At 41.3% G+C, this 27340-nt stretch overlaps 2 long non-coding RNA genes across 2 annotated transcripts in view; one reads left to right on the forward strand and one right to left on the reverse strand.

The window, feature by feature from the left end:
• The window catches only part of LOC146493727 (uncharacterized), a 9648-nt gene extending 3425 nt beyond the window's left edge, over positions 1-6223 (forward strand). Inside the window, exon 4 of the long non-coding RNA XR_014871800.1 lies at positions 1552-6223. This is a non-coding gene — a long non-coding RNA (uncharacterized LOC146493727). The remainder of the gene's footprint in view (positions 1-1551) is intronic.
• The window catches only part of LOC146493726 (uncharacterized), a 42621-nt gene extending 16063 nt beyond the window's left edge, over positions 1-26558 (reverse strand). Inside the window, exons 1-2 of the long non-coding RNA XR_014871790.1 lie at positions 26356-26558; positions 1-25977 (exon numbers count right to left, since the gene is read on the reverse strand). This is a non-coding gene — a long non-coding RNA (uncharacterized LOC146493726). The remainder of the gene's footprint in view (positions 25978-26355) is intronic.
• Between the last annotated feature and the right edge of the window lie 782 nt (positions 26559-27340).

A 27340-nucleotide genomic window follows, 5' to 3' on the forward strand; every position in this document is an offset into this window, starting at 1 on the left:
TGGTTTTGTCGCGTCAGTCTGTCTTCTGAGTTAACTTGTGTTTCTCCTACAGCTCCGGACCGCAAAAAATGCGCGTGCTCTTTGTGAGCTCGTTCCGGGCTCGTAACCAGCGCGTTCTGCCGTCAAGGGCGATCATTGGTTAAATGTGATCATGTGACTGATGCAAGCCAGATCCTTTTATTTAGCAAAACTGCGATTAATAGTATATATTATTGTTGAGGGGCACAGACAGGACTCCGCACGCACACACACATTAAAAAAATATTTTTTTTTTTTTTTTTTTAAAAGTTGCCTCAACAAAAGGGCACTTTGGGCACCCATCAGGAAAGGGGCGGGTGCTCAAGCCCCTCTAGCCCCCCCCCCCCCCCCCGCACGTCAATGTCATGCATTTTAACAACTACATGAATGTACTATTGCTGTGTGATTTATTACTTTTACTGAAAGCTACTCGCCACCGAGCTAACATTGTTAGCTGGCGTTAGCTGAGGTTAGTTCATAGACTGTTTTCCGAACAGCATGTGATTATTTGCAGCTGTTAATACTATCCATCAAGTCTAACAGTCTGCAGTCTATGAACTAAACTCAGCTAACACCAGCTAACAATGTTAGCTCGGTGACAAGTAGCCTTCAGTAACTGTAATAAATCACGCAGCAACAGTACATCGAAGATACCGAAGTGATACATAAACCAGGCTGCCACCAGAACTAAAACAAGGTAGTAGCAGTAGGCTACCATTAGTTTTAAAAAAAGAACTTACTTCCAGATGTTTCTTTAGGTTGCAGGTGGAGTCTTTTTTCGAATAGTGGCTTGGTTGCTGGCAAACAGAGTTTGGATTTCAGTCATATTTCGCCCATCCCTTTCTTCTTTAAATATGAAGTGGTGTCATAATTTCCAAGTAAGAAATGCATTCCTGCCATGCACTGCTGCCTCTGTTGTGCAGGCTTTGGGTCCATTTTTTAACTGACACCACCAACATTAACAGGACGCTTACATTAAAGCCTCTTATTGCGTGTTTTGTTTGGGTTTACAGCAATGTAGGGAATTACCAAAATTAGAGAGGGGATAGCCTAACATATAAAACGGGAAAAGACTGTAATGTAATCCATTTATTAATCACCTATTTAAGCAGTAACTGTAACGGAATACAGTTACTCATATTTTGTATTTTAAATGCATAACGCTGGTACATGTATTCCATTACTCCCCAACACTGCACAACACATCAAGCAGCATGTTAGCCTTGCTGGCCATCACTCTAACTAGCAAGCAAAGATTTAAACAGCAACAAATTCATTTGTATTCTCTTTTATACATCACAGCATTTTTAATTGTTACAATTTTGTGTATATGAGTTTTCTCTAGCGTTCTTTTTTTATTTTTACCAGTGGCCAGAATAGTTGAATCAGTCCATTTCTATGCTTTTGTTTTTCAAGCTAAGTTATAAATGAAGCTGTGTAGCTTTATCCATAAATCTGCAAAAGCTAAATAATAAGTCTTCTGATGTACTTGTAAATAAAAATGTTATTTCAATTATTTTTCTTACTTTTCAGACCGAGCTGGTGAAGAGAGGACATCGTGGTCATCTGAGTTAACATCTCACAACTGAAATGAAAATGACTGACCTGCTACTGAAACCATTTACCTTTAGAAACAAATTTTACATTTTACATTAAACGTGCATTTCGTTTTAATGTATTTGTACTGTATACACTAACATCCAACAGTAGTGTGTGTTAGTGTTCACATGTTAATTTGCTTACTAGAATTCATATAATTTCTTTAACATTGTACCTTCATGTTTGCAGTTTTAAAAAAATTAAATCCTTTTCCTTGCATCTTCATGGAGTTTTAATGCACTTTGAAATATATAGAAATATTTAATATTTAAGTGTTTTCTTGATTAGTTCTTTTGTGATTTTTGTCCACAGGTCCTCTGTGATGCTTGATGTTTATCAATCTTTCTCTGTTTCAAAATGCAATCTTTTTATGATCAAGAAATAATCCGTTTATATTGATAATACATTTCTTAAAGTGTATCTGTCTGCTATAACTCACCTGGTTCAGTGGGGAAATCAGATGCTGATAACTGTAGAGGTCTGGGTTTGAGTCTGCTTCAGACCATTTCTCGTGTCTCACTACTCCATCATCTCTCCTCTGTACCATGCTATCCAATAAAGGCCGAAAATAAATCTTGAAGCAAATACATATTTTGTGTGGTGCTTTAAAGGTAAAATAGAAAATAAAGTTTAATTGTCTTTATTAATAGTGGTTATAATGTTTGTGAAATGCCGTCTTTAGTTTGCTTATATGATGTAGTAAATGAAGTCACTTTGCTCATTTGACTACCTGATGATCCGTGCAAACAGGGCTCTGAGTTCTCTTCCTGCTGGCTGTTAAGTCATAGTTTTATGGTGAAAGAATATTTCATGTTTTATGCTGATTTTGTATGTATTCCCCGTTTGTATGCTCCTCTTTTTGTTCCTCAATCCAAAGATTTGCTCCAAAAGAACTCATAGCGTTAATGTTCCCATTGTTTAAGTGCATCATGTGCACCACTGTGCACAGACGTTTTTAACACCAACAATTACATAAAGAAATGGCTGTTTTCAGTAAATAGAATAAGTTTTTAATGATTTAACAAGACTTTCCAAACTTTATATTCTGCCCAACAAAATGAACTCCATCCATTTCAACCTCTTATCTAAGGGGTTTTCTTTTTTATGTGGTCCGGGTGAGTAGCAGTATTTTTCCGCTGTGCCATGTTTCTCCTCTGGGCACAGTCGACCTCATCTCTCCTGGGAGCCGCACCTGTGGCTGATTAGTTGCTGGGCACATAACTACTCTTCGTCAGATTGTCAGCTAACCAAACTTTTTGCAATATTCTCAGTCTGGTCGCTGGTCTCAGTTACCACTGTCGCAGCCACAACTACAGTACGGACTCCACTCCAACGCTCCCTTGCCTGCTCCTCTGACTCACTTCTGGGATCTCTCGGATCGGATCATTCTCCACACTCACTCGGACTCCTGAAACCCTGCCTCCCCCTCTCACACACAAATCAGTCACCTTCAGTTCCCTTGGCTCCGCTCTGATTGTCCTCTCCCTGTGTTACAGTGCCTCTGACCTTCAGCTCACTCATCCACGTGCCCCACTCTAGCTCTGGACCTCCCTTGTCATGCTTCCGTCCCTGTCCATGTAACTCATGCAGCTTTAAGCTGTGTCCAAATTCCTTGGACACATCCTTCGGAGGCCGCATTTGAAGGCCGATTACATCACAGCCAGGCGACGAAGGCAGTCCCAATAAGAAGCCTGCTTCATGACCAATGCGTCCTTCATTTGAAGGATCGGTCGGGTGTATCCTTCGTGGCCCAACCTATCCCAGAATTCATAGCTTGGCTCAGCCAATTCCCGTTTCCAACAATGGCGGCAGCTACTTAGATTTATTATTACTCTTTCTAGGTCACAAAATAAACTTTTAAGATATTTTCAGGCGAGAATGTATCTGTGTAAATTTCAAATTGATAGCAGACGGCTGAGTTTATTAAACTCCACTGACAGCTGGTGACGCAAATCTGAAGGCTAGATCGTCCCATTTCACAGCCTCACACTTCCGGCCTTCTCAGTCTTCGAAAGACCCGGCCCACGTAGACCACGAAGGCCGGGTCCTTGAAGAAAGCGGCCTAGGAATTGGGACACAGCTTTAGTCAGTGTTTGCCTCTCATCCTCACAGTTCGCGTTTCCATGACTTTGACCATTTGCTCATGTCTGTGTTTATACCTTTTTGATTCTTAGTCCTAGTATTACTCACAGCTCATGTTGCTACTGTCATTGTTTTGCCCACGCTCCTGTATAAAGCCATCGCCTGTTCACTAGTGTGACCATTTGCTCACTGTTCGTATTCATTCACACCCTGTATATATCACTATTTATATCTTGCGTTTTGGTCCATTCTGTGGTCTAGCGTTTTTGCCCTGACATTATGAGCTACACTCAAGACAACTACATACAGAAAGATAGTCCCCAGAGTTTTGCAACAGGACCTTCACCTTTACCTTACATACACTTTCCTTAATACCAACCACTCATGATGTACACATAATGTATCATGTTGCTAAAGTTGTCCTTTGATCTCCTCTGTCTTCATTTAGAGTATGTCGGTAGATTGTTACCGGGAACATAGAGATGACAAATCTCTAGAAGTGTTGTGCTACAGTCATGTCTGCTTTTCACACTTTTTCTGGAATGCTAGTTTTTCTTGATTGCATGAGCATCATGCGACAAGTCAAAAAACATAGTGGCCATGGTCTGGTTCCAAACATGAGCCGACTTCACGCCCCAAACATTTTTTTTTAAACAATATTTTTAATCAGCTTTTATCTTATAGGCGTGCACAGGGACCTACTGGAACATCTCAATCAAAAAAGAAATCACATTTCAAAGCTACTCAGAATTCCGTTAAACAACGTTAAACATTTAACAAGCAACCTAGCCAACTCCACCGCTGACCCATTTAGCTGCCAAGTGACCTTTTCAAATTCCCAGAGCATCATTAGTTGTCTGACAGCAAAACCAATCACAGCAGAAGTGAGCTGATCCAGTTTAAACAAGATTTATTGCCACAATCTTTGGCTCTGATTTTCCCCACACGTTTCTGCTGTCTGTGTGGCTACAAAACTCAGGTTGTTTCAGTCAGATGACCATTTTTGTATTACAGAGCTCCAGATCAGCATGAATTTTCGTTTTTATTTTTGCAGAGAGATTTCTGCTGCTGCAGCAGTCAGAGATCACCTGCCAGTCAAACCATTTAGAAAGCTGAGATGTCTCTCCAATTGGGTTTTCTCTTAATCAGCCTTTTCTCAGTAGCTTTACACATGCTAAGCACCCAGATCTGCTTAGTATTACACCCATAAAACACAGAACTACTTTTGTCAGGAAATATAGAGTTTGTTATATACAATATATATATATATATATGGAAAAACTCCAGATTAATAGCACTTTACCGTGTGTGAGACGACTATAAATTGGGAAGTGATATACCAACAGACACCTACACACCCTCCTCCAACCTCCCCGAACACACCAGGAAGCCAAAACCACCCACTACATCCCGATGATATGTCACCAGTCTCCATGGTGACCCTAGAGCCATCGGGAGCACAATATGAAGCATCACACAACACACACAGCAAAAATCACCCATTGTCAGAAATGATTCCTGGTAATTATAATTTCTTCTTTTAAAACTCTGGAGGATGAGATCTAGCTTATTGTTCTCATTATTAGCCTCTTATCTGTGTGTGTCTGTTTTATGATGATACACAACTGAGTTTGCATAATTTCGAGTGTCAGCAGTCGCAGACTATTCCAAATGGCAGTCGCTCCACCTGCTGCCATACCTTCAGGCACACAACACATACACACAGGCAGACAAACTGAGAAAAATAAAAGAGTGGAGGTGGGATAGTAATTCAACCGTGCTATCGGCTGGTGCGAGACCATCTCTGGCAACACCCTAAATGAGTTCTCGTGTCTCCCATGGCAAGATGGAGCACTGCTGATAAAGCAGAGCCGCGGGCCTCGGTTTCCTAGTTTACACTGCTACTAAATCACAGTTTGTCTCCCGCTCTTCGTCTGCTATAGGTGCTAACTGTGTAGGTTTGTGTGTGTGAGTGTGTGTTTGTTTGATGCTTTCCAAGTGATTGGTGAGAAGAACAAAATATCCAGTAAAGTGACTGGAAAGTGGAAACAAAGAAAACGATACAATAAAACCTGAGCACGTGTGTGTGAAAGAGAGAGTAGCCAGAACATTTCACACAGCCATCATTCCTCAAAGCTCTCATCATCTACGTTGGCATAAAAACATCAAGATTCCAAGAATCAAAAGAAATCTCTGTGCGCAAGGGATGAGGCCAAAAATCAGCACTGAATGCCCAGAATCGTCAGGCTGGCTCTGCGTTAAATTGCATTAGACATGAGTGTCATGGAAATCGTGAAAGAATGGCCAAGATTCAGCCTTACAGTACACGGATGAAGCTTTTTAAACAAGGTTGTTGATTTTTTTTAAAAAGTAACAACAACAACAACTAATAAACAAGGCGGGATAGCTAAACATTTTTTAGGTGCTGTTTAACTAGCTAGCTACTACCGCAGGATGGGACCACCACTCCTGACCAGTGTTGGTCAAGTAATCAGTAACTAATTACTGACTACTTCTCTAAAAACGTAATCCCATTACTTTACTGATTATTTTCAAAAATACTTACTTTTAAAAACATGACACACAACCTTAATAGGTAATAAAGCAATAGATATTTCAGCCCAATTCTACTTTTTCTGCAGGGGTGTCGAACTCCAGGCCTCGAGTGCCTGTAGATTTTAGATCTCACCCTGGGTCAACACACCTGAAACACATGATTAGTTCATTACCAGGCCTCTGGAGAACTTCAAGACATGTCGAGGAGGTCATTTAGCCATTTAAATCAGCTGTGTTGGATCAAGAACACATCTAAAACCTGCAGGACAGCGGCCCTCAAGGCCTGGAGTTCAACACTTGCAAATCCATCATATAAAATGTAATCAAATGAAAAAGTTTTTTTAAAACTTGTTTTATTAGTTTGAATCTTTTAACAAACAAATTAACAAATTAAACATTCTGACTGGAAGAAATTGGTTTTACATTTAAACCTATTTTCTACATATCCCAGCATATTAAAAAATGGCAAAGGTATGGCAAAAAAACGACGGAGAGGAGAGAGGTAAGTGACGGGAAAAGGTAAGGACCCATGGTGACGTCAGACGCCGGAGATTTGGTGGGGGAAAAAGCGAATGGTAGCGTAGAATTTCTAGAGTTTCTTTAAGCTTCAAGTATACCAAATATACTAATCAATTGTCATATAACTAACAACATCTGTCCTATCATCTCTAACACCCTGGAGGACAACGGGGAGAGTTGTCCTCCAGGGCACTCTCCAAGATTACATCAACCGGTGCTTCCAAGATTTAGTAATGAAGAAGGCTCAGAGTGCATCTTCCCCGGCAAAAATTCAGACACCGTCATCAAAGAGATGTCGCCCGGCACACTCCCCCGGCACAACATCGCCTGGCGGCAAAGACATTGCAGACATCCTGGAGTCAATCGACAAGCGATTGTCCAGTTTCGATGCGAGGCTGTCCCTGGTGGAGATTTTACACCTAGAATTTAAATCTAAGAGTGAATCCCTGGAGTTCAGCCAGCAGCAGGTGGAAACGCTTGCCGCTGAAAATGCCACGCTACGGGAGTCGGTCAAATCTGTCACTGATAATGTGACCCAGCTAAACATAGAAAATAAAAAATAAAAGAGTCCGTTATCGATCTACAAGCCTGTAGCATGCGAGACAACCTTGTGTTTTCTGGTATTCCAGAATCTGCCAGAGAGGACGCGGAGGCAACGGTGAAAAGCTTCATTAAAATCCACTTGAAGCTGCCGGAGGACACCGTAAAGAACATCGCCTTCGAAAGAGTGCATCGCTTGGGGGCCGTGAGGTTGCCGACCGGGAGACCACAACCAATTGTGGCCAAATTCGGCCAATTCAAACAGAAGGAACAGGTGAAGAGTCGCAGCAGAGAGCTGAAAGGAACGGACTTCAGCGTGAACGAATTGGATAAACTGGATTCACGCATGGTCCTGTTCCCAGTTCAACGTAGCTTCATCCAGAGAGGCTCCCGGGCTGTCATCACCGTGGACGGACAGCTCTACCGCGACCCCGGCACCACTTCGTGGTTATATTGACTGCACTCCAGATAAGAACCCGCTACACTCTTTTCTTATTCACTCACACTCTCTCCTTTAACATGTGTTTAACCTTGTAATATCAGTATGATGTCATAGCCGATATAACACCCTCCTTCATTTCCTTAATTGGAAAGTTTCCATTTTTTTCTTTTTTTCTTTGTTGTCGCTCACCGTTCTCGTGGTTTCTTTCTCTCTCTTTCACTGCGGCGATCACCTACTTCCCCACTCACCTACAAACAACACCCTCTATTTCTGCATATTCACACACCACGATCAGGCCAACACATGCGCTCAACGGCAGCACATTTACAACAGCCTCACAGCGCACACAGACTTATAGGACACACACACAAGCCACGCTTGTTCATATTAGTGAATAGTCAGACTGATGGAGCCTCTCACCACACATTTGTTTTCTCTTTCTATTTACAAACAAGTGATGTTTCCACATTCTCTTCACCCGTCTGAAGGAAACACCCAGCGTACATCATTAGACATACACACACAATTATGGGCACACTAAGGGGTTTGTTACATGGACTGTAAATGGAACTGCCACCAGAGAAAAGAGGTTAAAGATATTTAACCAGGTTAAAATACTACAAGCAGATGTTTTATTACAAGAAACTCACAGGCCTGTCACAGGTTTAAACAAACTTAAAACACCTGAGTTTCCTAATGTGTTTGCAGCCTGTTATAATTCTAGACAACGGGGAGTAGCAATTTTAATACATAAAAATGTTAATTTTACAGTACTCGATACAGTTATAGATCCAGAGGGTAGATTCCTAATTATTAAATTATCAATATTTTTAGGGGCATTTTGCCCCTCCCTTCTTTTCCTCCCCATCCCCAGCTGCCTCCCTCTTGCCGCTCCGAAACACCCACCCACACAAGTAGAGCCTTGGGGTGTGTCACCAGGGTGCAGGGGAGGCATTTCCCTCCCCTCTGTCTCCTTCTGGCCACCTGTGCCTCAACTTTATTCCACAACTTAGACATCCACATTACTCACACTCTCATAACACATACATATAGGGCCTTGAGGGTGGGCACGTTAACGGCGTCCAGTGGACGGTCTGTGTATTCAACCCCACCTCTGGCGCAGTGCCCACCTCTCAATTTTAAATCCATGTAGACATTGATTAACCCTCGGGAGGGGCCGTGCTAACACCTGCTGCTCTCTGGCAGCAACACCATGCTCTCCCATTTTTTAAATGCACCTTAGAACAACACGCAGCAACACTACACATGAGCGAGAGGAGGGAGGTTTGGGGTCTTCACACACCCCCGTTCTCTGCTGGCCATCGGGGCGGGGAGGAAGCGTTGGCCGTTCGATTGGGATCTGGGATGCGGGGTCTCCCTGCTGCTGCGGAGCCTGGGGCGGTCTGCTTGCCTCCACTGCGGGGGAAAGGGTAACATTTCCTGGGTCTAGGTGCCGTTTCCCCCTCTGGGGGCGAGGGTACCTGGACCCGGGGTATCGAGTATGTTTGGGGAGGGCGATTGTGTGTACATGTCCATTTATGTCTATCCTTAGGTTGGGTGAGTACTGAGTATTTGTATATGTGTGCATGAGGGTGGGAATGCATGTTTCTGTCTGTGTCTGTGTGTGCCTGTTTGTCTGTGTCTATATGTCAGGTCGGGTATTACACTCCACCTCTCTGGGAACTCCCAGGCCCTCCAAAGTATGGAGGCCTATCTCCCCTCACCACACTCCCTGCCGGTGACTGATGCCCTCAGGGGTCGGTGCGTTGGTGGTTCTTGGTGTCCGGGGCTGGGCACTCAGGTATGTACCAGCTCACTCCCGGTGGCTACTTGGCAGGGCCGGCGCCTGTTGCTTGGTCAGGGCTCTGGGGTAGGGGGCCCTCCGGCCTCTGGGCCTGCGGCTCGGTTCACTCTGGCACAGCTGGCTGCCGGCAGAGCCGGCGGGCATGCCAGTGCAGCCCCCTCTGGTTTCTGTTCCGTGGCTACTGGGTGACCCCTCGTCTGGGGCTCTCCTCAGCTCTTCCCAGGAGGGTGGCATGGATGCCCCTCTGGCAGTCCTCCTTGGGCTCTCGCACTCTGGGGCCTCTGGATGTCTGGAGCCTGGATCTCCTCCATGCCTGCTTCATGCCCTGGGGGACAGGACTATGGCTCTCTACACCCTATAGCAGACCATTACATGGGGAAACCTTTTGAATACAAGCGCACTGATCCACACAGGTGTGCACATGGGTGTTCACTGTTCATAGACATAAAATACACCTTTCTTGACTGCTACTTCAAAGCACATTGTGCGCTGTCGGTCCTTCGTGCTGCACAACAACATTCAATATTTACTGCTGTTTACACTTAGCTAGATTAATGTTATGGTGTTGGGTTTAGTATGTTGCTCTGTTTTGCTTTGCTTGTTTTCTCTTCTTTTTCTCTCAACAGGTGATCCAGGAGATTTTTTCTTCTTCTTTCTCTTTTTAAGTGCCCTTTCTCACTGTCCCTCTTCCCTTCTGTTTTTCTTTTCCTTCATCTTTCTCCCTTTCCTATCCCTCAGTCATGTCTGTCCCGTCTGTAACAACTGAAAATAAAATAAAATAAAATAAACAATAACAACAAAGGTCGATCAAATGCCCCAATACGGCAAGGCCGTGATGATCCATTTGACAAAGTAAATCCATTGGGTATCCTTGTTGGTCTTCAGACAACAATTCTGATGGCTAAAGAACCAAATGGGACAGGCAAAAAAAAAAAAAAAAAAAAAAAAAAAAAAAAATGTTTGTATTTACACTTACTCTTTCAAATAGACTCAAGTAAAACACAGCAGAAAATAAATAAAATCAAAGATTCAGCAGCAGTCCTGTCACTCTTAAATCTATTTTCACCTGTTTAGCAGGAGTGGAGCAGGCAGAGGTTTGCCCTGGTGCATGTGTTACATACAGTACACTACAGTTATGATAGTAAAGATTATAGCTTAACTGACCAAAACCAAACTAGGTCAATTAAAGTCTCGGTTGTTTGGGGTTCTCATCATAGTGTGATATGTAATATATAAAGTCCAGGTGCCAGCAGGTGATTTCAAAAGAATTTTTCAATATCTACAACTTAAATTAGTGAGTGCTGTTTTGAGGGAGGCATAGTTTTTATTCACGTATCTGAAGTTTCCTTATTATTTTTAAATTTCAGAGAAATCTGCCCTGAATACAATCAGCATTAGGTTACAAGATGCTGTTTTATGGTTTGTTTCTTTTATTAAGTGCCATAGCCCCAGAACACACCTGTGCACCTGTGTGAAGACAAATTGCTATCACAAAGCAACATACTTATTACCATTCGGTTTCATCATACCCACAAAAGTCACTTTATCTCTTTTCTGAAGTTACCTGGGGACTAAAAAAAGGCCAAGACTGTGGTTGTTATTGAAGTTATTAATGTTATGTCCTTGTAAGCTATGCAGCATCCTCACGGGTATAAAAATAGGCTGTGTGTCTTTGTTTACTGTAGCAATGACTGTATGATAAATTAGGCCTTGCTGTTCATTAAAACAGAAAGTGTTTATGAGTGCATATAATATAACTTTTTCCTCAGTGACACAAGCACCATAACGCCTGATTGTGAAAACAAAACTAACCTGGTTTATATCACTACCCCCACCCACCCTGCACAAACTCAGGCTGTTCAAGCAACTGATCTGCTTGCTCCCTTTTCCCATAAGCATTTCAATCGACGCCCTTTAATGGGACCAGTAATGGATTCCAGTTGACACCAGCTCAATCACCATTACATATAAGCTGCACTCCAGCCCACCTCTCGCCGTTTCATTTGTGTTCCATAATGTATGTTTAATGACGGCGTTTAATTGTCATTCTGAGTTTCTGTTGTCATCTCTCAGTCATTTCTGTTGTGGCTGATTATGACTTTAATTGAATATTGGCTCAACACACACACTCATTAGTGTGTTGAGTTGATAAGGTGCAAATTGCAAAGTAACTTTGCCAGAAGTCAGCTGGCAGCCCCGAGCATCAGCCAGAGAAAATAGTGGGAGTGTTTGGCTGCCAAATCACACCAGCTCTAGTGCGGCTGACTGCATCCCTCAGCAGTAAGCAGTGGGTTGTTGCCATTTGCATCCTTACTCATATTTTGACTTTAGGCTAATACAAATGTGAAATGCATCAAAAAAAAAAAAAAACATTTACAAACCGAGCAAGTATGAAATTAGTGGAATGGGGGAAAAAAGTACTTTCCACCTGTCAAAGACACCCAGTGACTCACATTTCCTGAACATTTTAAACGAGCGCTGATTTGGTCTCTCAGAACATCTCCGACTTTCTCAAATTCTCAGAAAGACAAAATGCAGCTCTTTAACTGCACAGAGTGATTCCTGTAAAGCATATTTAGGTGCTTCAATACCAAACATTAACTGTGCTGCAATTAAGCCTCATTTCACCACACTTTGCACAACAATCACACGTGATGAGCACCATTCAGAGCTGTCACCCCGTTCAGCACCGACACTTCAAAAGCCAATGCGTCATCATTCGGTAACAGTCAAACTGTGAAGCCCCTTTGATGGAGCAAACGTGGCATGCAATCTGCTCCTTTGTCACCTTTCACTCGCCAGGCTGCTCGATGAAGAAAAGACCGTCTGAATGACAAGTAGAGAGCAGGGTGCGTTTCAGTACAAACACTGTTTATTTTATTGTTAAACAATACCTGTAAAATTGGCTTTTTAAGCTTTTCAGGGAATATCTGAGTTATTCAATGGAGGGAAAAAAGATCCTAGAATCTCTTTAAAATCTAATCCATGCTGACTGAAGGCAAAAATACCAACATTTGTATCTATCATGACTTACATTTTCTAAAAGCCCTAATTTGTACTTATATCAGGTGCACATCTGCATGTAAGTAACACTTGTGTTTGCATGCGTTTTAAACCTGAATGTGTTTTTCAGTTTAATTCCAAGTGTTGCGGCTCCTCCAACCTATGGCCGCGGCAGGCTAAACATGAGGACACAGATGACGCGCAACAATAAACACATAAAATACACTTCTGTACTAGGGCTGGGTATCGTCACTGATTTCTAGAATCGATTCGATCCACGATTCGATTTAATTCGATTCGATTCACTTCGATTTGAATCTGGGAAATTTTGACAGTCAGAAATATTATAATTCAGATCAGTACATTTACATATTTTTGTATCTATAAAAAGGAAGCTGACACACGCAAGACTTTATCAAAGGTGTGAGCATCACAGCAGATGCCTTTGTGTCAAAGTAGCTGAGGATAAAACACAGAAAAACATGAAGGCGATTTTCCTGGCCTCGGATTTTATAAAAATATTCTGCAGTACATCAAAAACAAAAGAAAACCATTAATCAACATATGAACATTACCTCTGAAGTTACAGCGGTTTTATTAGAGACACGGCTAAGCGTTTTGCATTTTGCATAATTTTAAAAAAGTTTAAATTTGTTCAGTATTGAACGGCAGAAATTAGGTTCTCTTTTCGGAAGTATATAAAACGGAAAAAAAAGACGTCGGCCGACAGCGCTGTAAACAACGGTAGTCTTGTGCGTAACAGGCAAGCGAATAATGCAGAAAACAGTACAGAGAGAGAGAGCTGTGCATCGTGGTCGAAGCAAAACAGTAAAAGTAAGAGTGAATACATGACGATGTTTATGTGAAGCATAGTTTGGATCTTCTTTTGCTGCTGGTTCGGTCAATATTATTTGGAGAGACATCAAACTAACAGCTTTAGAATCAGCGCATAAAGGGTGTGAACACAAAGCGCGGACCCGCCGACAGATCAGAATCAGCGAGCTGTCGGCTTTCAGCCCCGACCGTGAGAAAGGCGACATCTAACTGATTCTGATCTGCGGGTTGCGCTGTGTGTTTAAGTCTTTGTGCAGAATCCGTGTTCCTGCTCTCATTTACTGTCTTAGCTGTTTGGTGGTTGTTGAAATTTTGTGAGATTTCACCAGAGATTCTGGCATTTCGGGCAAAATAAATTTATATTAAAAAATCGATTCAGGATTTTAATGAATCAATTTTACGTTATCCAAGCCAGAATCAATTTTAATCGATAAATCAATTATAAAAACCCACCCCTATTCTGTACCATTTGTTCCTTTTATTCCACATGCAGCTGTCCAATATACAAATCAGTGCCTGGGATTAACTATTAAACAAATGCACAGACCACAAACAAATAACTGCAACTCACCAATAACTGCACTAATTACAATACCAACTTACAATTTGGTCTATGGCATCAATTAGTGCACAAATATACAAAAACCATCAAGTTCCAGTCAAAATACATCAAAATAATTCAAGCTGCGGTCAACAGAAAGTTTTGCCTCATGCTCACCCTACCTTTCTGCTCATCAACATCAGGTGCTGTGAACAGGTGAGTGCAACCACATTTATCATCTACCACACCCATGAGACACGCCCCACACCCGTGCACCAAGACAGTGAGTCCATTTAAACCAACCCACTTAGTCAAAAAGGAACAACTCATATGGCTCCTACACCAAGTTTGATGTATAGATGGACGGTATCTACATGTTTAGGGCTGCTGTGCATGTCTCCAGCTTTCTATCCAAACTCTGTCCATCAATATTTCTGCCAATGTTTATCATGCTATCTATAAATGAAGATCCACTGATATTGTATTGTTGTTTGATGTTGAAATCCACATGCTTCTTTTGCTTTTACCCCACTAAGCATCACCCAGTACTATTAATAAATTACTGTAGATATTAATGTCTTTCTTTAATAGTAAAAACTGTCAGCGCAACCAGACTGAGACGGGCTTTGTGCGTGTTTAGAGAGACTGGAGGTTTTACACGACTGATTCAGTTGCCTTCAGTTGCTTACTAATAAAATGAACAGGGCTCATCTGGGTTACCCTTCTTGGATCCTTAATAATTTTACCCAGGATGGACAGAAAATAAAGTGACACATTAAAAGAGATTTAATTGTGTCTCATATTAATCTTTCATTTCCAGTTTATTGTTTTGAGAAATTTAAACGTACACAAAAGTCTGTACACACAGTGTATCCTGTGTATCCATTGTAAAAAACAAACAAACAAACAAACACACAAAACAGAAAAGGGGGGGACAAACGAATTTTTTTCAAATTCATTATTTTATTATTTGGGTGTAGCATGAATAACCATGTGGGAGGTTTTTACCAGTAAAGATAAAGCTGTAAAATTTATGAAAATGTATGCCTTCCTTCATGTTTTCTAAAGCTGACTAGTGGGGCCTGATTGGAGTCTGTGCTAGGTTGATTCTGGCCCCTGGGCCCTATTTTTGAATTATTCCTAATATTTCAAACAATAGGAAAAAACAACATGTCATCATTTCCAATCTCTAAATCTTATAGAAAATTAACAAATGCTCTGTTTATAAAGTTGTGGAAACCTGCTGAAACCTGAGACTGAAGAAGTCACTTGTGAAACGCTACAAAATGAACAGAATCAACTTTTTGGAAGAAAACATTAACCTTTACAAGCACTAAATTTAGGAAAATAAAGATGTGAGGCCTGATGAGTTAAGCAAAAATGTACCTTTGAGTTAACATTGAAATACATCATCAATAGCCTGGAGAGTATTTCCTCAACTAGAATATCTTATAAATAAAAAACATATATTTGATAAATACTGGTGTAATAAACATGAACATTTTTAAGTCTCTAAAATAAAGGAGCAGACAGGGTATATATATTATATATATATATCGTTACTTTTTACTTAAGATTTAAGTATAGTAATAAAATAAAGTAACACTGTCACAATACTAAATAATACTGTTGACTAGTATCTTTCCACCACAAAAATCATACTAAAAAAAAAAATCATACTAGTATATTTTTACGTGTTTTTCTAAAGGTAATGAGCTGACTACACCTGTGTAAGGCACACATTGTTCTTAATGTAACACAGCACCTGTGAACCTTTTAATACCCTGCTTTCTTTTGCTGTTTGCAGCCAGTTGGTGCGCTTTTTGAGCTCGCCCCCTGCTGGTTACATTTCAGAAGTACAATTTTTACGTGATGGAAAACAGCGAGTAATTCTCTTCCATATTCAAAAATACACGAAAAGCTTCTGGGAAGAAAAGATGTGTGTCTGCATGTGTTCCAGATGACTTGTGACAGCATGCAGTTATCCAATCCTTCCACTTCTCACAGAGCCACTGTTGTGAATTAGTAATGACTCCAGCTGGAGTCCCAGAGCTGCTACCTTTTTGATGTCTTGCTGCCAAATATAGAGACGTGTGCACGTACGGGAGCAAAAAGAAGGGGATTATTACACAACCGCCGCTGACCTCTACATCTGGACGGGCTCCATCAGTGTACAGTGCAGCACTGCGTGGACTGAGGCTGCACTACTGCTCCTCTGTTTTGATCTTCTGTTAATACTCGATGCGTTTTTTGGCAAGGTGCCTTGAGGGTGGTGGCAGTGCCTCCAGGTGGTGTCACGCGGAGCTGCCGTGGGTTTAGGTTGGGCTAATGCACACACGTTCATTTCTGCTCAGCCACGCGCTTACGCTGCCCACGTGTCATCTTTTCCGCTGTCCTGCGCTGTCATGAGTAACATCCTCACATTTTTTCTGTGTTATCTCCTCCTCAGGATCACCTCAGTGGTAAAAAACACAGGTATATAGAGTCATAGCATCCATATGCACTTAAATATAAACGCAGTGTAACACACGTGTAGATAATAAAAAAAAAAGATAAGAAGGCAACTTATCTTGCTTTCTTATCTTTGTTATCTGGCAACACATGAGGACATTAGCAAGAATTTATTGTGGGGTTTTTGTTTTTTTTGTTTTTTGTTTTTTTATCCAGTTTTAATGTGAATCAGTGTGATGGCCAGTGTCTGATGCTCAGGACATTGCTTTAATAGTCCTTTAGATTAAATACGGTTTATGATTGCATGGAATTGCTGGACCTTCTTTACATGTTGTTTCCTTCTGTTTTTCACCCTTAAGCACCAACAAAACCCAACTTTAGAGGATTTTCTGGGTCCTGTTTCCATATTTTAAAATGCACATTAGAACTGCAGTGATCAGGTTACAATAGGAAGAATGTCAGCATAATGAGTTACTGCTAAATTTGCCACAGCAGTAAATATAGAATAATAAAAATTATCTTAAAAAAACAAAACTATTGTTAACTTTCATTACAATAGTTCTGTAGTTCGCTAAGTTAACCGCCCCCTTGAATCTATTGTCTAACAATGTGGCTCAGGCATCAGCACATTTCTTTCTGACACTTAAAAGCTGCATAAAGCACAGTTAAATAGTCTGGATAAGACAGCTTAGTGACAAAGGGGACCCAGAAGTACTTTGATGTCATCCTTAATCTTTATGTTATACGAATGGTCTTGAGTTGGTAAAGCTGGATTTAGAATCACACATTTGTGTGGCTCCCAGGCTGTGCAGAGAAAAGGATTATGGGAATTCAGTCAATGCAGACACAGGAATGTGTTCATTCTTCTATAAAAAACCCCCCCACAAAAAACAGACAATTTATGTAAGCGAACACACACACACAAATGCAGAGCTACATATTTGGACATAGAGTGACCCACCTCCTCTCTCCTCCCTTTGGATTTTATTAGAGGTTAAAATTAGACTATTGGTAAACCTCAAAGTTCACTTTTTGCCCACTGCCATAGCCACACCACATACTTGTGCAAGAGGGTGAATTTCTAAGTTAAAACTACATGGGTACATGACACAGGCCGAGAAATTAGTACTATGTGCCTGATTTCACTCACAAAATGATGCTGATGTGAAAACTTGGGCAGTACCTCACAGGTAGCCACATAATTTGGCAAATCATTCCATTAAAATGCACCAAAAGGCACCAACCCCACAAAATGCAGCCGGCAGATACGTTTCAGTGATTTGAATTGGAGATGGTGAGTGATGGTGACGCTAAACTGCAAATTGCTCTGTCAAGCAAAAGTTTCCCCAAAGACTAAATGTTTTATTAAACTGACCTTTTGTTCTATTTTACTACACTGAGATTGCACTTTGTGTTTTCTGTTCATCGTGCAGTACTGCTGAAAATGTGCTTCTGTGCTTACATCTGTGATTCTACTAAGTTTACAATAGCTAACAAAAGAAATGAATTCTCCCTGATGCTGCTTTGCTTTGTTGGCAATGATACAAGGGCGAAAAACCCCAAAAAACGAATGCAGTCGTTGAGCCAAACCAGTTGTTTTAATTGTTAATTTTAGCTGACTGAGCACAACACATCCAACTGGGCATATTCACAGTTGAGTTACTGGTGGCTTGCACATTTTGTCCATTTCCATCATTTGACCTAATGGTCAGCCCCACAGTGTGTTCAGCTGAAACCTAAAAACTCAAATGCTTTGTTTTGAAAAGTAAACTTCAGAGTTATGTCAGTAATTGTCGAGCTGCCGGCAATAATACGCAACCCCTGCAGATGAAGATGCAATGGTAATGATTTGTACTCCTGAGCAAGGAGAAATCATACGATCTGCACCTTAATATGATGCACTGAAAAAGGCTCTCACATCAATACGCTGTTCCCAGCGGCTGCGACGTTACTGCAATGCTAATGAAGGAAACGCTCGGTGAATAGTAGGATCATTAAACTGTGTGTGGAGAGGGAGGAACAGAGTGGAGAGGCAAGGAAAGGAGCCTGATGGTGGGGATGATGATGATGGTGATGATGATGGTGATGTATGGATGTTTCCTAGATATGAAGCCCCAATTTAAGCTGTATTTGCTCAGCTCAATCTGGCAAAGATGCTAAACGTGCCCCCACTCCACCCACCTAATGAGAGGACACTGGCAATAATGTTCAAGCCTGGAGCCAGAAGAGAGACAGAGAGGGAGAAAGAGAACGATGGCATGCATGTTTGTCTCTAGGAGGAATCAGTGGTGCGTTAGAGATTGGAAAACGGGCCCGTGTAGTGAACAGATGAGAAAATCAAGATTGCTCAGTGTCAGCCTGTGCTGGTGCTCAAGTCTTAAGAGAGAAATGTGGGGAGGAAGAAGAAGAAGCGAGAGTCAGGATGGTGGGAAACTCCCATTCATCAAAAAGTCTTCAAATAGTCGGGAATGAATGCTGGAATTGGTTTAAAAGCAGATATGACGACGGCAGAACCAGCACTGATGGATCCCTGGTTCTCGTCTGATAGACAGAGACACACAAACACACACACACACACACACACACACGAGGTCTCTTACTGAAGTGTGCTGTCAGCATCAGTACCGCAGTTATTCATCAAAGGCTCTCCTCCCCTTCGTCTCACCTCGCCTTCTCTCCTCTTCTTTACACACTTTCACATACATGATGGTGCAAAAAGGGGGCGAGAGGACACCCGTCTCCAATAAGGTTAGCGTGAAAGAGCAAAATAGCATCAGACTGCAAGGTGTTACAGTAGTCAATTTCAAAGTCAGTGAACACGACTGTTTGCTAAGCCCTCCTTACCCCCAAAAAGAGTTATTTTACTGAATTAATATTACATACGTAAAATTGTGAGTGCACTGAAAACTCATCTCTGGCTGACTTTTAGTGTTTCTATATAAGCGAATGAGTTTAACCTTTGGAGGCATCAGTCACACAGACCTAAAGACTCCCTGGCAACCTCCATCTCCCAGTTGACGACTGGTTGCTGATAGCTGCTAGGTGAAATCAGTTGCAAATAGGTTCTCCCCCAAAAGTCTCCTTGTTAATACATGGTTGCTGCACCTGAAATTTTATCCTAATTTCACTCTTATATTGAAGGATAAGGCCTAAGTCCATGGAGGACCACTAGAGAAAACACGAATGCCTCGTTTTTACCAACCCCTAAAAAAGTTTTAGGGTATAATCCGATATGATATTCTTCCAAAAGAACTATGTCATCATTTGTGTAAGATGTTACAACCACAGACTGTTTATAAAGGATGTAATTATCACCCATTTTTTTATTAAAGTCTAACCTTGAAGACTGTGTTTTGAAACCATAAGCAATGAGTGAGGGGAATCAACAATAAACAATAAAACCAAGAATAAACCAAAACAAGCATGCCCTGCTTTGTCAACTCAGACAATGAACACCATTTTGCATTAACCAACACCTGAAATTCAGGTGAAGTTATTAAGACTATGAACTTATTAAGTAATGAAGGTACTACAAACTGGTTTCGCCTTTTAAATCTGGACACTACATACAGCAAACTGTTACATTGACACCTTTGTACCAGAGTGCAAACATGTTAACACGCCAGTTTCCCTCAGAGCTCACCTGTTTTGTGTTTTGTTGAGGCTTAGGGGCATGCTTTGAATGACAGGTGTGCCAAAATAGGCTTCCTCTGATTCGAGCTAATTAACTGGATCACGCCACAGTATTTGTGGGGATGGAGACTTTAAAAGCATTTGTAATGGAATTATCTGGCTAATACAATGGGCTGCTGTGTGGTACAAACCACCCAGGAGAGTGAAATTCTAGTAATTTATTAGTCCATTACTTAAGCTGCATCCATAAACTGTACACACTGATCCCTTCGACTGTTGTTATTTAAGCTGGTTAGTGTTAGCTGGTAACTTTGCCCTTTACCCTATCATCCAGGTATGATCATTTCTGACTCCATTAAAACCACACATGGCTAACCTGGAATCAGATTGTAGATCCTATCCTTGGGCAAGATACTAACCCCATGTTTGCCTACTGGTGGTGGTCAGAGGGCCCGGTGGCACCAGTGTCCGGCAGCCTCGCCTCTGTCAGTGCGCCCCAGGGCAGCTGTGGCTACATTGTAGCTTGCCATTGCCAGTGTGTGAATGTGTGTGTGAATGGGTGGATGACTGAATGTAGTGTAAAGCGCTTTGGGGTCCTTAGGGACTGAGTAAAGCGCTATACAAATGCAGGCCATTTTAGATTCCCGAAACAAGCAGCAGCATGGTGGCTTGTCCATCTTTTATATACAGTCTAGAACCAGCCACCTCACTATGCCCAACCCAAATACATTAACTTAGCTGTTGTGTTAAAGTGGGGAAAACCTATTATGCATACTGCCCCAGAATGCAAAGAAATCCAGAGCTTTGCAGGTCTGTAAGGGCTTTAGTGGGAAAGCCATTTGGCTTGAATAAATCTTTGATGGGGGATTAGAGGGTTGAAGATGCTGATATGAGAGTAGCTATATTTGCTAAAGAGAAATTCCAGGTTGGAGGGGGCTCCTGAGGGGTTCTCCCAGCAAAATGAGTTTAATTCCACAATAATTTCATTTGCCAGAGCATATCCCATTAGAGCCTGAATGAGGAAGGATGATTTAATAATAGACATCAACATTAGTGGTATTATATCCCTGGATACATAGCTAACTGTTCTACAGTTTAATACCAAACAATCAACTATAGTGTGATGTGAGGGTTCAGGGACTAATTAGATCAGTCCACTGGGCCTAATCTCAGATTAACTGGAAGGCCGAGTTTAGCATTTTTTGAATATAGGGATCGGCAGACATGCAACATTTCAGTCCAGCTCCATTATAGTTACAGTTAAACCTTCGAGTCTGGAAACCCTGCACGAGTTGAAAGTGACTTTAACATGTTGACACAATGTGATCATGCTATCGCACACATGCATGAAATGTGACAGCACCCGAGCCAGCGGCTTCCTGTTAGGTAACATAGGGGCTTCCACCCTCAGCGCTGGGCATCTGTCCTTGCAGGAAGAGAGACATAAAGGGGTGCTAAGAAAAGATGCTTACGTCAGGCCATCAACCGTGGACTTCTCTTTCTTTCTTTCTTGCTCTCATATGCTTTCTAACTCATCGGCCTCTCTCCCCAGCTTTCCTCGGTTTCTCCTTCTAAGGAGGACAGCCTCTCTAGCTGATGCCAGCACTTCAATCGGAGCCACTTAAGAAAATAAGCTGTTGCCATCTTTGTGCTGCTGGTTGGTGCTACGGTCACATGCTGTAACACTCTCGGGAGGCAGGTGCAGAATTCCTCATAGGAACAGTTTCCTGTCCAAGAATGAACTAAAATGCAGGTTGTTTACCACAAAACAACTGAAGAATTTTATGTGCTCATTATATTTGGTGCATCTCATAATGTCAAGATAAAGCTATATTCACTAAAGTGTAAACAGCTGACTGAAATTATGATATAATTTATAACTTAGACTAAGATCGTGGCTCAAGAGTTGGGAGTTTGCCTTGTAATCGGAAGGTTGCCGGTTCGAGCCCCGGCTTGGACAGTCTCGGTCGTTGTGTCCTTGGGCAAGACACTTCACCCGTTGCCTACTGGTGGTGGTCAGAGGGCCGGTGGCGCCAGTGTCCGGCAGCCTCGCCTCTGTCAGTGCGCCCCAGGGTGGCTGTGGCTACAATGTAGAGTGGGAGTGACTGTGTCCCAGTACTGAAAACCACAGTATTAATAAAAGTATTGTCCCAAAGATAATGTTTCCACCTCTCTGCTAAACTGTGAGGATGGCTTTCTTGGTTCATACTCAGCATTTCCCAAAATACAGGGGGGTTGACAAGGGCTTAGATTTGGCATGGACGGAAGGGACATGTCCCCACCAATATCCAGCAATTATTGAATTGTCCCCACCAATAATTTGAGCTCTTCGAGTAAAGAAAAACAAACCCAATAGTAAGAAAAAAACGATCTGTCAGCATCTCATTCACCCAGCGGTGCAGAAAGAGTTAAATTACGTTCTCTACTGGAGTCCTACGTCATGTGACAAATATGGCCAATATGAATGGCTGAGCCTTTCAGGGAGCTCTGTTTAGTTTCAGCAGCGGCAAACCTGCGCTGCGAGGAGGAGAGGAGGATGGCAGCAAAAAGGAAGAACATGGATATAAGAAATAGTTTTTCAAAGAAACCTGTAAGTCACTTAAAGTCAAGTTCACTCATATAATGTGTCCGTCACAATAACGTTACAGGCTATGCTAGGCCATACATGCCAACACTCCAGATTTTTCCAGGGAATCCCGAATTTCAGTGCCCCTCCCGAAAATCTCCCGGGGCGACCATTCTCCCCCCAATTTCTCCCGATTTTCCACCCGGACAACAAAACTGAAAACCATATCCCAGACTGGCCCAGCCAATTCCAGTTTCCAACAATGGCTACTATTACTATTACTATTACTGCAGCTACTTAGTTTTAATATTACTCTTATTACTCTTTCTGGGTCGCAAAATAAACTTAACACATTTTCAGGCGAGAATGTAGCTGTGTAAACGTCAAATAACTTAAACATGTTATTGTTTGGCCTTTTTCAGTGCTTTAGTTGGTGGTGAGTAAATCGGTTTGGCTGAGATTAAAGTTATTAGATTAAATTAGATTAAATAAAACTTTATTAATACCTCGGGAGGATTCCTCCGGGGTTCTCACACAGCTGAATAAACTGCTGTGTGAAAACAGCAGTTTATTCGACCATCTACGCCAGCGTCCGGTTATATTTTAGACAGCAAGGAGCAGACGGCAGGTAACGTAATTCTGAAGGCTAGACCGTCCAATTTTACAGTTGCTCATTTCCGGTCTACCCGGCTTTCGGAGGACCCGGCCCACTTAGACCACAAAGGACGGTGTTATGCCAAAAAGTGATTGCCTGCCAAAAACTGATTTCCAATGTTTCTGTGTATTTTTTTATTTGTAATATCTTTATGTATCTTCGTAAACAGACTTCAGTGAACAGAGTTTACAAAGGGGTTATATATAGATTTTTTCTGTTTTTCAAGTATCTTTACAACTCTGTGTTATTGTACTCAGTGGCGTGTCTAGAAAATTTTTGTTGGGGGGGGCCAGGTAGGGGCAAAGATTTGGAGAAGGGTGGCAGATGTAATTGGCAGATAATGTTTAAAAAAAATTCTACCAACCATTAACCATAATTCAATAACCCTATAAACCTAATAACCGAATGCGCTTTTAACTCTTATTAGAATGAGATTTTAACCACTACGGTGCAAAGTTTTTAGATACTGCGTTGATAAAGTACAAGAGATACAATCAGTGCTTTGTCAGTGTTTACTCAGCATTCAAAGACAGCAATATTTGCATAGTATTTTACTGACATATAGTGCACATATGTTTTGGGCAAAAACATTTTTGAATATTAAAATACAAACATTTGTAACAAACAATTGACAAATTAGCCAATGCAAAACTTTATCTGCCTATTAAAAAAAGAAGATAATCTTCTCACAAACTGGTGTTTGATTTTGAAACAGGAAAAAAGTGGGGAAACAAATGAAAAGACTAACATTTGAATAAAACCTGAAAGCAAGTAAATACTTTCTTTGCTGCCTTATGGTAAACTTTGGTAATATTGATAAAGAACAACACTGGCTGATGATGAAATACAGTCAGCTGGCATGGTAACACTGCCAGTATTAACCTGCAGGGCTGGACTGGGACAGAAAATCGGGCATTTTGACTACAGACCAGCCCACCAGGTATTAAAGCCACAAAGCCTTTGAATGAAAACAAACGCTGTTGTGATGTACACTGTCTTTATGGTATATGTATGATTTCTATACATTTTACATCAGATAAAAACTTTGGTTGTAAGATTTAGATAATTATTTAATAAAAGCTAGATATTTTAAATGAGAATAAGAAAGAAAAGTATTTCTTTGTGCCCCCTTTCCCTGTTAATGCCCTACCTGGCCCCCTGGCAAAACTTTCCTAGACCCGCCCCTGCACAGTTACCAGCTGTCAGCTGCTTAGAAAAGGATGCTGGTGTTATTTGTCTCTCAGAAACAGTTCAGAACTTCCCTTCAACTCATTCATGTCACCTAAAAGGTAAACCTGTTTCTCCATCACCTGTTCAGCTCTGATGATTCAGTAAGGACATCTCCTGGTTTCATCTTCATGTTTCCCTCTCACCACATATCCAAACCGACATCATGACCAGCAGCTTTACAGCTGTGGCTCCAGCAAACATCAGCTGATACTAGAAATTAATATTAAATAAATTCTAACAACAGCTTATCAAGCTTAAACGTGCTGCTGTTGTTTAGCACAACATCCGCTGGTTTCCTGTTTCTGGCGCAAAGTGGGCGATAAACAAACAAGAGAGACGATCAGCTGATCATTGATCAGTTTCATGACTGAAGTAGAAACAGGGGAGGGAGAGAATGAGAGAAGAAGAGGCAGCTGTGCAGCGTAATGACAGAATAACTCCAGCTTTAGAGGTGGGAATCACCATACATCCCACGATACGATATTATCACAATACTTAACGCATGATAAGATATTATTGCAATTTTTTAAAATATTTTGCGATATTCAGATCCTGTACATAAAGGTAAACTTTATCAATATTCATTTTATCTAATATCAAAGTCTCGCACTCAGTCTTTCTCTCATTTCAGTTTTATTGTTGACAAACTGAACGGTTTGTATTACAGTCTAGTCCAAATTAACTGAATGCAACCATCTGGTACAATTATAGCTATTCTGAACTATGCAATTTATGAAAACTATGCAGCCCCTTCAGCAACTGAAGAATTTGAGGGTAAATTAAAACAAAATATAATTTTACATTAAATAAAAAAGTTTTAAACTTAATTAAAATAAAACATGTCTTAAATGAAAATACGTAAACTGTCATGTTTATTGCTGCCAAAAAAAAGTTAAACACATTTGGACAGCGAAGGAATGTCAGGATTCTTGCTCAGAAAAAGGATCAACATGCTCTGAAGTCAGAGCACAAAAACCTTTTTTGTAACAAAATATCGATTTCTGCTGTCCCTGTATCAATGCATATTAGCAAACAAAATATCACGATACTACACAGTATCGATTTTTTCCCCCCACCCCTATCCAGCTTTGTGTCTTTTTTTCATTATAGCGAAAGTACAGGACAAACTGCGTCTCTTCTCAGCTCAATACTAAACGTGTAATATTTTCTCTGAATGAGGGACCATTCCATTTTTTAAGGAGCCGTTGGCAACTCTACTAACTAACCTTATGAATAAAATAAAGTTCACTATCAGTAACGTCATAGCACCCACCCAGCTGTATAGAAACTCCATCATGCTAGCTCACGCAGTACGAGTTATTGTAACTGACTGTAAAAAGTCAGCACAACGAAAATAAACTCCACCTAAACTTGGTTTATATCTGACCCAGATAGACTGCAGGTCATAACTTCTTACCTGAAGTTCAGTTCACCTGACACTCGGACTGGCGGCTGCCTCGGGGCTCTCCTCCTGCCTCCCCTTCCCTCATCCACCTGCTGGCCTCTGTGGAAGACCCGCCATAGCCACCACCAAACAACTGAGTTATTTTTACACATCGACCTGCATCTGGCCAATCCACCACCTGTCATTGTTCATGCCGTTACAAAAAATTAAAAAAAAAAAAAAAAAGTCACTGGGCATATGCCCGGTATGCCCGATGGCCAGTCCAGCTATGTTAACCTGCAACCAAATCTGCAGCTCCATACAGCAATGTTACAACTTAGATTATATCTTATAACTCATAACTCTTATGTTAGCTCCCCTCAGTAGCATACTGTCTGAAATATTCAACGGCTGCAATAATTCTTTAAGTGTTATTTTTTCCTTGGTATTCTAATTTCACCGAAGTTTATTAAACTCAACAAACTTAATATTACTTACCGGGACATTTATTCTGTCTTCATTTTCTTTCACCGAAAAATTGTTTCCTGCAGTGCCGTCTTTCGTGCTTAGCTCTCCTACCTTTGCTAACGTGACGCACATAGTGCAGAAGCCGATGCTGCATTCACTTACACTCGGATATCTGAGCTTCGCCGTGAAAACATAATCGTACATTTGACATTTGATTGAATTTTATTGTTTTACCTTTAGGGTGGCACCTGGGGTGGCCAGTCTGGTTGGGGGGGGTGGCCTGTGCCCCCTGGGGTTAGGGTTAGGGTTATAATGTAATGTACTTACATTATAACCAATCCGGTCCTTTATCCAAACTTAAAATATTTTTACTGAACAATTGTAATATTTGCTGCCATTTCTTCTGTCCTCTTGGCCAGCTTACTCTTACAAAAGACATTTTTAATGTTAATGAGATTTTTTTAACTGCATAAATAAAGGTTATATAAAAGTCGCTGCCAAAAACTGATTGCGGCTTCTACCTTGTTACATGAATGTTGTTTGTGGCTCAAGATGACTCTATGTCATCCATAAGGGATGTATTTGACATATGTTTCACATATTATAGCCCAACAAGTTACTTATAGCAATTTAAATATGAGCAATCAGTTTTTGGCAAATACCGGAAATCAGTTTCAGGTGGATGCAGCCTCTGAATTTGGACACCCCCGGCCTGTTTCCGGCCGGACAATAATAACGGTGACATTTAACTTATTTTATCCGATAAATAAACACTGTAAAATTCAAGTTTTTTGTATATGTACATGTATTTTGTACATGTATATCCCCCCCCCCCCCCCCCCCCCAGCCCCTTTGAATGTCTCCCTTATTCTGAGGTCTCAAGGTTGGCAAGTAGGTGCTAGGCTTGGTCTACATCAGTCTAAAATTGTATGTAACCATGAATAATGTGATGCCATGTCCACCAGGAGAGACTGGACAGTATAGATGTAAAACAAATATTCCAGCAGTTCATTTC

The sequence above is a fragment of the Neolamprologus multifasciatus genome, chromosome 22 (genome assembly GCF_963576455.1).
Source record: "Neolamprologus multifasciatus chromosome 22, fNeoMul1.2, whole genome shotgun sequence".
Lineage (NCBI taxonomy): Eukaryota > Metazoa > Chordata > Actinopteri > Cichliformes > Cichlidae > Neolamprologus > Neolamprologus multifasciatus.